Below are 9,477 nucleotides of genomic sequence, written 5' to 3' on the forward strand. Positions count from 1 at the left end.
AGCGCAACTGAGACATGTCTCAGTTGCGCTGAAAAGGGATAGAAAGGAGATATACCACGTTCGTTGGCCGTTTAACATACCTGTATTGTCACCTATATGATTGTTTTGTGTTGTTGAAGCAATCAATCAAGAAGTATCATCTGCAAACAGTAAGTATTCAGGAATACCACAGGCTTTATAGATATCGTTAATGTAAATCAAAAACAAAATAGGACCTAGAATACTACCTTGAGGTACCCCCATACTTCACCCATTAATCTCGATTTGACACCGTTAAATAAGACAACTTGATTACGATTAGATAAATATGACTGAAACATCTGAAGTTCAAAGTCCCTTATTCCGTACTCAGCCATTTTCATCAATAGAATACTACGATCAACTGTGTCAAAAGCCTTTTTAATGTCTAGAAAAACTGCGGCACATATTTTTATTAGATAGTCGAGTTGCAATATATTCATGTAAGAGAGCAACAGGCATATATGTTGAACAATGAAGTTCGAATCCATTGGAGATGCCCTTGCCCACGCCCAGACCTGGCCAAGCTACTCCGAGTTTTGATCACGCTCCCAGTCTCGAACGCAGAGGCCGAGCGTTCATTTTCAACCCTGAAGCGACTGAAGACCTACCTAAGGAATACTATGGGTCAAGATCGCCTCAACGGCCTGGCGCTATTCGGCGTTTACAATGAAATCAATATTGAAATAGACAATGTAATCAATGTATTTGCCCAAGAAAACAGGAGGTTGATGTTCGTGTGAGATCCCATGAACAATGCTGTGTTATTAATGTAATTTAGATACTTTTATTAACAGGTTCAGAAGTTCATACACGTTTTTGTTTGTATTTCTGTTTTTAAAGCTACTTTTATTTTTTATTACTTCCATGAGTCCATGTGCACAAACACTACACACGGATCCTGCAATAATTTCTCTCTATGCGAGAATATATGCGTGCCAGTGCCCTATCACTGACTAGCACAAGCGTGTAACAATATAAAACGAATATACATTCTATTATATATGTCTAAAATACAGAAAATCTGAAAAACATTATTAAGTTAAGTATACCTCAGACTTCTGATACATCAGACTACTCAGAGGAAGGAATTCAGGTTAGCCCCCCCCCCCCAATTTTTGTTTATCCTGGATCCGCCACTGGACCCATCTACTCCGATCCTTGCCGCGTTGCGTGGCGCAACTGTAAACAATTTCTCTCTCTCAACGCTCATCTTTTTTATTAATTCACGAGTGCGACAGGAGTGGAGATCAATAAAACCTAAGTGCAGCGCACCTGTTGAGCCAAATTGTCACTCGATCGATCGATCGTGACCCTATTCCCGCCTCTCTCCGAACACGAAATGGCCCGTCGACATACCAAAGTAGATCACTATGGGTAAACCTTGACTTTTGTCCCATTTACACACAGTTGTCTGCTTCACATTCCTTTCCCCTACCTTCCACCGGGCGGCCTTATCTGTGGGAATTCTACCCGCCGAGGTGGCCGAACCCCTTCCATGCTGCAACACCCTGAACAGACGAGTAAAACCCGGTCCCAATTAGGTCACCCAAAAAGTGCTATTCAGTGTCTCTTTCATTTCAAGATGACTATAAGTTATAAAACCACATGAATATTGACGAATCTTTATTTGACTGGAATATCGTATTTTTTATAAACTTTAAAACCTCTTGTTTTCTAGGTAAAATAAAAACTTTCTAATAAAACAAGAGTCCTCGATGACTGCTCTCACAGAAAAAAAAAACTCTAGACTCATAAAAACATACAAATACAAAGACAAATGATTCCTTGTCGAATGAGACGTGAGCTAGTAAAAAGAATGAGGCCTTGTTCTCTGCCTTTACACACTTAATCTCCGTACGAGTACCGTATGTGTCAGCAATTATCCTAGATTTGTTCGCATGCTACATGTACAAATTGTAGCCAATTGGTTCCTAACCTAGTAAACGTTACACAGAGAGAGAGACTAGAAGAACTGGAATTGCTATTATTGAATATTCAGGTCATTATAAGATGGAAAGACGACGGAGATCTCTTGGTTTGGGACGGGAAAGATTCATCAGAGGCCTTACATGCCTAAGTGTCGCCCCAATGCAAAATTCTCAGTGACGCCCCCACCCATCCACCTCCCCCATCACAACTTACCATCTTCACTATTCCTTACTGCCTGTTTTAGCGATTGGCTTGCGAAATAATTAAACGAATTTCAAAATTTGAATTTAATGTCCCTACTGCAGAAAGGATAAGGGGAAAATGTTTCATATTCTGATGATTCTAACGCAAAATTCGTAGATTACGGTAATATATTTAGGGTCCCTTTGACCTTTTATATTATAATTATTTTGTCAGCCTTGTGGGCGGCATGTCCAAATTGGAATTGCTCCCCCCTAAATGTACCGCCCCAGGGTAGTATCCCGCCGTTTTCCCATTGTCCAAGTCGTTTATATACATAATGAACAATAGGGGACCAAAAACTGAATCCTGGGGAACTCCACTAGTAACATTACCCCATTTGGCTTTTACACCATATATGGTGACCCGCTGCTTTCTATCACTAACCCATGCTCTAATTAATCTAAGCCATTTTCCTTCTGTGGCATATGCTTTGACTTCATTTAGTAGTCTCTAGTGGGACACCTTGTCGATTGCTTTGCTAAAATCAAAGTAAATGACATCGTGACTATCACTGTTATCTGCTGCCTTGTGGACGTTAGTGTAAAATGATAAAAGATTAGTTACACATGACCTACCCTTGGTGAATCCATGTTGTGAGTCACAGACAAAATTATACCTCTCGACGTGATATCAGATTCCAATAACTATTACTGATTCCAGCATTTTACCTATAACCGACGTCAAACTGATTGGCCTGTAGTTGTGCATAGAAGATTTGTCACCGTTTTTGAAAACAGGAACAATGTTTGCGTGCCCCCAAGAAATTGGCACAAATCCAGTGTCTCATGCAGTGTTTCTCAACCTTTTTAACTTTGCGTAACCTTTAAAATAAGTCGCATGTCTCAAGGAACTCCTGCGCAAAAAAAAAAAAATAATAATAATAATAATAAATAAAAAAAATAAAAAAAAACCTATACCATATCTCGTTTTACCATCATCGTAATAATAGGTTAGATAGGATGTCTATGTTACATTATTAAAATAACCAAGAATATGCCGTGCGTGTTTATATTACGTATATGAAATTGAATAAAAAATCAAAAGTGCATTAGCTTATCTCACTTGTTCTCGCGGAACCCTTAGGGACCTTTTGCGGAACCTTAAGGGTTCCGGGAAACCCTGGTTGAGAAACGCTAGTCTAATGATTCTCTAAACAATTCCGTTAACTGGTTGCACCCTCGGAGTCAGGGATTTTGTAGCTTAAAGTTTATCAATCTGTTTGACTATTTCTTCCTTGCTAATGCTGATGCTTGTCTACGTCCCTCATCTCCATGTGCACCTGGATCAGGTACATACATATATACATATACCAAAGGCTTTTCCCCCTACACGGGGGGTAGCTAAAAAGAAAAAGGCATAGAAACCACTCCCACCCATTCCATTTCCTATATATTCCACTCCCCTCCACCCTCCTCCCTCCCTCTTATCTTGGCACCTCCTGGATGACGGGTCATCCCTGCATCCTGTCCACTGCCCTGGGTCAGGAATGACTGGGTCAGGCGAAAGAAGAACAAGATCTATGAATTGATGGTTTGAGAAGACTGACTTACTGATCACCAACAGAAAAGGGGAGTAGCAAAGAGATTGAAAGGTGTAGAGAATGTTACTGAAAGAAATCTTGTTGGGAATAAGGTCATGTCCAAATGTATAATTGCTGCTGGCTGGAAATAGGACTACATTATTTCCTAGAAGAAACGTCGATAACATAAGTTGTGGAATGTTCGATATATTATTTTCATGATTATGAGTGATTAGTCTAAAGAGACACTCAGATCGAAGATATGTATAGTCCTGGCCGGTAAAAGGAATGACTGGCTCCATGAAAATCAATTTGAAGTCACAAGTCAGAATAGACGAGATAATCACCAGGTCCTGAATGTTAGTAGGTAATGGCACGTTCAATAGCGTTCGAGTCGAGAGTGCTGCTGCTAGGAAGAACAAGCAAAGACACGGAACATGTAAATGAAGTCAAGGATATGAAAGAAAAGAGGACAGATAAAACGTCAGTTGTAATTTTTTTTCTTGATATTTGTAAATCAAAGACTGGAGAAATGATATCGAAGAGAAGAGAACGAAATAATGCAGGAGGCAGTTCAAAGAAATTGAATTTAGCTTATGTGAACGTAGATGGTTTACTTTTGTCCACGCTGGAAGCGCGTGGCTAGTAGACTGGAAAGCAAATGTAAAGATTGATTGATGAAATTTTTGGCTTGAAGGCCAAGCGGCAAATGTAAAGACTCATGAGATAATACTGTCAAATGTAGCGACGGAAAATGCAATTGCCAAGGCTACAATAAAAATGAGAGAAGTCATGCCACCGATTTTGTATTCATCGTTTACCAAAGACCCAGATGTCACTGTCTTTTTGAACGTGCTCCACAAGAAAAGGTGATCACGTGGCGTTTGAACTTCAACCGACAGGAGATATAGAAGAACGAAATGAAATACGAAGGTGAGACACAATTTGGAGAAAATACAGGTTTGAGAAAACTCTGAAGAATTAGACTGGGGGGACTTCACAAGCACAAGAGAAACAGACTTATGCATAGATATACATTCCCGTGAGCCGATTCTAGTGTAAGATTGTCAAGCTAAAGGTGGCAGTGAGGCTCTACCGATCAATCCATTCGGGAATGTAGTTTCTTACTCATACTTCCACCAGCGCGCGCGCATGCACACACACACACACACACACACATACTCGATTCGATAGTGCGGTCGGTAGTGTTCCCAGCTGTCACTACGAAGGTCCGGGCTCGAATCCCGCCCAGGGCTGAAATAATTTCAGTATCACTGCGCTGCGAGTAGTTACTCCAACTCTCGTGAGCGGGGAGTTGGGTGTGTGTGCGCGTGTAAGGTCACAGTATTACCCATAGATCGGTCATATACGAGCTCTGAGCTCTCTTCCGGCAGGGTAATAGCTGTCGATCACGAGTCCAACACGCGATGCAAAACCATGATGAATCACACTCGCGCGCGCGCGGCTCAACGATGCAGTGGTATCGTTCTTAACCGCTAATTCTGCGATCCGAGTTCGAGGCCCGCCCAAGACTGAAAAAAATTCAGCATCGTTGCTCTGCGAGCCGGCACTCCAACTCTGGTGAGCAAGGAGTTTGGGGGTGTGCTCTCATCCGTGGGAGCAATATCTGTCGGTCACGAGTCCAACACGTGATCCAAGACCGTGGTGAATCACACACAGTACGTGCATGCACACACTTGGTAAAATATTTTCTTGGAATCTAAGAAGGGGTTCGCGGTTCGACAGATACGTGTTTAAAGTGATGTGTGAACGTGTGAACGGGGTATTTGGTTGTCGAACACGTTGGTTAAACCCCAAATACCCCGTTCACACATCACTTAAAACGCGTGTCTGTCGAACCGCGTTCGGCAAACCGTTAGACAGTATGAACCCCTTAAGACTAGTTTTCCTTTATCGAATTTTTTCCAGCGAGAGTTTAGAGGGAACGAGAAGTGATTCACCATGGTCTTGGACCACGTGTTGGACTCGTGATCGACATTTATTAACCTCCCGAATGAGAGCTCAGAGCTAGTATGACCTATCTATGGGTAATGCTGTGCCCTTACACGCACACACACTCCCAACTCCCCGCTCACGAGAGTTGGAGTAACACCCCCCCAGCGCAGCAATACTGAAATCATTTCAGCCATGGGCGGGATTCGAAGTCGGACCGCCATAGTAGCAGGCGAGAACTCTAACCACAGCGCTCTGAGCTTTTATCCGAGGGAGCAATATTTGCACGCACACACACACACACACACACACACACACACACACACAGATATATCTATATAGATATATATGTGTATATATATATATATATATATATATATATATATATATATATATATATATATATTCACTGAAGAGTTCAATTTGAAGCACTGAATACGTAAAATTTCATAATGTTCATGGTAACACTTGTACTGTCCTGTAGTTGTTGCATCGTTCGTCAGATAGCTGGACGTGACCACAATTCTATACATTCTTTCACGTTTCGTAGAAAATTAAATCAGCAGTTGATAAAATCCTTGTTCACTTGCATGAGGTTTTAAACTTAAATATAGGCAAAGTACAAATGTTACACAACAAAAGGCTCTAGTCACCAGAAATTATGTTCTCGCTTTCAGTGGCCGCAATACGTTATATCAGAAGTTGGTATAGCCGCTTTTCTACATAATAGACATGAACATAAGTTTCTGTTAAAACAATGTGAAGTTAATAATTATTGTCTACTTTTTTGCTGATTTTGAGAACCGAGTCTGAATTGTGTGACTATACATGACAATTAGACTTGCACATGAAGGCGAAAACGACCTTTTAAATAAATATTACTTGACTAAATTTTGCATTCAATCTGACATGACTTGCAAATCACACAATATTCTTTAATTTTACAGTTCCAGTTTGATTTTTTTTTATATTTCACACCACCTCCCTAATATCTAAACTATACATGATATGTTCCTTTTTTTTTTCTATAGCTGCATTAAAAATGTGGATCGAGATTTCATTTTTGCTAAATTCCTTTACTGCATATCAGGATATCCGGGTCGGAAGATATGTACTGTACTGTATATTCATGATGATATGATGATATGATAAGGAGGTATAGTCAGGAAATTTATTTAGACCAAAGAAAATAAAATCAAGGTATAAAACTTCTGTCTGAAGGTTTTCTTATACTTTCAGTTAATAAAAAAAGTCGAGGTATTTTAGCCACATGCTGACTCGAAACGTGTGTGTATATATATATATATATATATATATATATATATATATATATATATATATATATATATATATATATATATATAATGAACCCATTTAGGCAAACGAATTACAATTTTATCATTGTTACTGTCCAGTTTTGAATTTACTGTAGCACACATTTTAGACCTATAAATTCACTTTTATCTACGAAAGTAAACTCCTTACCACAACTCCTTACCAACCTACTTACCACAACAGGAATGAAGTTATATGTTGGTTTGACCATGATCGCTTTAGCTTCACACTATCTCATCATAGTTCCTATTTTGATTCACACTGAATACGGAAAAAAATAAAATCAAACAAAACCAAACATGAAAAAAACGCTGTTGTAAAAATTAAATAAAAAAGAACGTAGACTTTGCACGAAAATAATCCAGAAATTTCAGTTATTGGTGTGTACGACCAGCGAGTAACTTCGCTGGGTTCTTCCTATGCACAATCCAGTCACTTCTCGATGAACTGGCAAGTGCGCACGAGATCCGATAACTAAGGACAAAGCGTCATGCAAATAATTATGTTAATAAATGTATTCAATCACCTTCACACTGGTAACCAATTATACTCTGTTTAAAAACAAAAAATAACACTTTTATCACAGTACCCTTATTCTTACTTGAAATATAAACGAAGAATCTGCAAATTTTATATTTGGATTATCGTACGTCTGGCCTAGGTGCTGCAACATGCCGAGAACTCGAACACCTCCGATTCAACTGATTTGTTATCATTATTTATAAAATTCGCACAGACATTAGGAACCACTTTTTATTCACTAATAAGCATGTCCATTAAAACACACATAGAGCAAAAGAGTAAGTCACAGGTGTATAGTCCCCACTTCTTGTAGTCCTAAAATAACAATAGCGGTAGCAATTAGTAGACAGAAATAGTATCATAATTATGAACGTTATTTTGGAGGAAGTGAAGGCGTTTCGATCACATGAATAAAACCACATGGCGTTGTGGAAAAATAAACAATGGCTACGCTTGCAAACGTGTTTTCCATCTCCGTCAAACACAATAGTCAAACAACCCCTGGATTTTCCGTCAAACATAACATTAATTCTGTAGACCACCATGAACCCTAAATTGACAATGAGAACCGGCGTTAAGTAGAACAAAATGTTTAAAGTATGACTAATAAGTACCGGGACAGAGATGACAAATAAGGATGTCTAAAGGGTCATTTGCAAACCCGGTTATCCAATCGATTTGTCAAGAGGTTTGAGGAGGTGTCAGACGGTCAAACTAAACGTACATCCAACCTCAGTATGACTCGTGCAGTTGTAAAGTATAGATGTCTCTCGATCAAGACGCATTACTCGCGGTGGCAAGGAAAAATAAAAGAAGATCGAAGTGGACAAAGTATTGGTTGTTGTAAAGAAACCGAAATTCACATACCAACTTGCTTGTCGATTTGAAATTTGATAACCCCTTGTTTCTAGCCATTCTATTAGCATATTCCTTCTATTTCACCTTCCATGAAGCTGGATGTTCTTTATATTTGTGTATACATTCCAATAACACCTCCCTCTCATTCACCTTTCCATTATATTCCTCCGTATCCACACTTCCAACAGGATATGTTATTGTTGTGTCTAATTCATGGTATGAATAGATACAGGAGGTTTGATGTTCGACCGTTGTTCTCACGATCAAACTATTTGTGGATGACGTCATGTCGCTTGCAGGCCGCCCACTAAAGATTCAGCCAGACTTGCTTCAAACCGTTTGACCAACGTCTTTGACAACCAAATGCCTCATTCACATGATTAAACATCACTTCAAAAACGTGTTTGCCAAACCGTTTGACGGTGTAAATGGACATTAAATTTACTCAAACATCCGAGAACGCATTATAGGACGCCTGGCCATCTGACAAAACTAACAATATGTTTTATTATTATTATTATTATTATTATTATTATTATTATTATTATTATTATTATTATTATTATTATTATTATTATTATTATTATTACTATTATTATTATTATTATTATTATCATTATTATTATCATTACTATTGTTGTTGTTATTATTATTATTATTATTATTATTATTATTATTATTATTATCATTATTATTATCATTATTATTATTATTATTATTATTATTATTATTACTATTATTATTACTATTATTATTATCATCATTATTATTATTATTATTATTATTATTATTATTATTATTATTATTATTATTATTATTATTATTATTATTATTATTATTATTATTATTATTATTATTATTATTATTATTATTATTATTATTATTATTATTATTATTATTATTATTATTATTATTATTATTACAGTATTATTATTATTATTATTATTGTTATTACTATTATTATCATTACTATTGTTCTTGTTATTATTACTATCATTATTGTTATTATCATTATTATTATTATTATTATTATTATTATTATTATTATTATTATTATTATTATTATTATTATTATTATTATTATTATTATCATTATT

The 9,477-nt window shown here is 37.3% G+C and overlaps 1 protein-coding gene across 2 annotated transcripts in view; it reads right to left on the bottom strand.

Moving 5' to 3' along the window:
* The window catches only part of LOC143038133 (uncharacterized), a 100,046-nt gene extending 92,619 nt beyond the window's left edge, over window positions 1-7,427 (bottom strand). For both annotated transcript variants that reach the window (XM_076207136.1, XM_076207135.1), the window contains exon 1: window positions 7,176-7,427. The gene's annotated coding sequence lies outside the window, so the exon portion shown is untranslated. The remainder of the gene's footprint in view (window positions 1-7,175) is intronic.
* Window positions 7,428-9,477: the final 2,050 nt, after the last annotated feature.

Source organism: Oratosquilla oratoria, chromosome 23 (assembly GCF_046742065.1).
Source record: "Oratosquilla oratoria isolate Oo_2021 chromosome 23, ASM4674206v1, whole genome shotgun sequence".
Classification (NCBI taxonomy): domain Eukaryota; kingdom Metazoa; phylum Arthropoda; class Malacostraca; order Stomatopoda; family Squillidae; genus Oratosquilla; species Oratosquilla oratoria.